General features: G+C 48.0%; 1 protein-coding gene across 1 annotated transcript in view; it reads right to left on the bottom strand.

The window, feature by feature from the left end:
* SNRPA (small nuclear ribonucleoprotein polypeptide A) overlaps positions 1–2,194 on the bottom strand; it is an 11,050-nt gene that overhangs the window by 7,749 nt on the left and 1,107 nt on the right. The window lies entirely within an intron of this gene.

Here is a 2,194-nt window from a genome sequence, read left to right on the forward strand (position 1 = left end):
AAAAAAAAAAAAAAAAAAAAAAAAAAGCTGAGCCAAAGCAGAAGTCACTGGGTAAACTAGATACCAGACTAGGAAAGAAGAAAATGCGTATAGGTTCGGTGGCGGCAGGGACAGTGAGTGGTCAAGGCTGATTTTTAAGTAATAGCCAATTTTCCCCTGGTGGTGACATTTCTGGTTTTCCTCTTCATACTCCATCCCATGACTCTCGCTCAGACTTTACTCATTCCACTGGACTCTGGGCCTCTCTACTGTCCGGCACCCCGCTCATCCATTCGCATTTACCCTCCACAGCTGGGAGGATATTCCATGAGGGAGGCAGTCAGGACAGGGAAGCACTCTGGCTCCCCAACACCCTCAAGACCAAGCCCAGTGCCTCACAGCCATGAGCCATGACTGCACAGCTCATGGGAAGCTTCTCCATGATGCACAGGCCTCTAGGCCTCAGGCCCACAAAACTATGTCTAATACCCAGAACGCGTCAGGATCTTTTGCCCCTAAACATCTGCACAGGCTGGCCCAAGTTAGAACACTCTTCTCCCTCGCTGTAACATAAATACTGCTTCCTCTATCTGGTAGGCTGTCCAAAATGTCTCCTTTTCTAGGAAGCTGAACGGATCCCTCTGTCTTTTTTTTTTTGAGACAGAGTCTCACCCTGCTTCCTGGGCTGAAGTGTAGTGGTGCAATCTCGGCCCACTGTAACCTCCACCTGCTGGGTTCAAGCAATTCTCCTGCCTCAACCTCCTAAGTAGCTGGAATTACAGGCGCCCAACACCACACCCGGCTAATTTTTTGTATTTTTAGTAGAGACAGGTTTTCACCATGTTGGCCAAGCTGGTCTCGAGTTCCCCACCTCATGATCTACCTGCCTCGGACTCCCAAAGTGCTGGGATTACAATCCCAGCCCTCAACACTCTGCCTAAGCTTCCTGCATGATGGCCCTGACTACTATGTTCTGTCACTGTCCTAAAGAATCAGGGTTTGGGCCAGGCCCGATGGCTCATGACTGTAAACTTTGGGAGGCCAAGGTGGGCGGATCACCTGAGGTCAGGAGTTCGACAGCAGCCTGACCAACAATGGAGAAACCCCATCTCTACTAAAAATACAAAATCAGCTGGGTGGCGCATGCCTATAATACCAGCTACTCAGGAGGCTGAGGCAGGAGAAACGCGTGAACCCAGGTGAAGGTTGGGGTGAGCTGAGATCACCCCATTGCACTCCAGCCTGGGCAATAAGAGCGAAACTCCATCTCAAAATAAATAAATAAAACCAGGATTCTATGTCACCAGTGTGCCCCCAGCACTGCCTGATCCTGGTTGGGTAGCACACTCTAAAAGCATATGCGATATTTACATTCCTGGGTTATTTTTTGAGACAGTCTCACTCTATCGCCCTGGCGGGAGCACAGTAGTGCAAACTCTGTTCACTAAGACCTCTGCTTCCTTCCCGTGTTCTGGGAGGGAAAAAGTAAAAAATTGCAAAATAAAAAAAAAAAAAAAACCTCGGTTTCCTGGGTTTCAAGTGATTCTCCTGCCTCAGCCTCCCGAGTAGCTGGGGCTACAGACATACACCGCCACGCCTGGCTAATTTTTGTATTTTTAGTAAAGACAGGGTTTCGCCATGTTGGCCAGGCTGGTCTCGAACTCCTGGCTTTAAGTGATCTACCCGCCTCTGCCTCCCAGTGTGTTGGGATTACAGGCGTGAGCCACTGCGCCTGGCTGCAGGCTTTGCTTTCCTCAAGAGCAACTTCACCGGTAGCCTCGAACTGAATCCCAGCAAGCTCCTTCGCTTCTCCCGACAATTTTCTTGAGGTGATAAGAGCTAACATTTATCCAGCCCTTCCTAGCTGCCAGGTACCATAAAACAGAAACACTTCGAGATTTAGCTAATTTAATTTCCCCCAACATCCATGCAAAGGTATTATGACTTTGTTCAGTTTTCACACACAGAAAATGAGGTTCAATAAACGTGATAATTTACTTGAGAAAGCAGTAGAGTCTTGCCGATTTCAATAATTGAGTTCTTTTTTTTTACACAGCTTCTTGCTCTGCCCAGGCTGCAGTGCAATCATAGTTTACTGCAGCCTCAACCTCTGTAGCTCAAGCGATTCTCCCACCTCAGCCTTCTGAGTAGCTGGGACCACAGACGTGACCCACCCATGCCCAGGCTTTTTTTTTTTTTTTTTTTTTTTTTTTTT

Source organism: Cebus imitator, unplaced genomic scaffold (assembly GCF_001604975.1).
Source record: "Cebus imitator isolate Cc_AM_T3 unplaced genomic scaffold, Cebus_imitator-1.0 Scaffold306, whole genome shotgun sequence".
Taxonomy (NCBI): Eukaryota; Metazoa; Chordata; class Mammalia; order Primates; family Cebidae; genus Cebus; species Cebus imitator.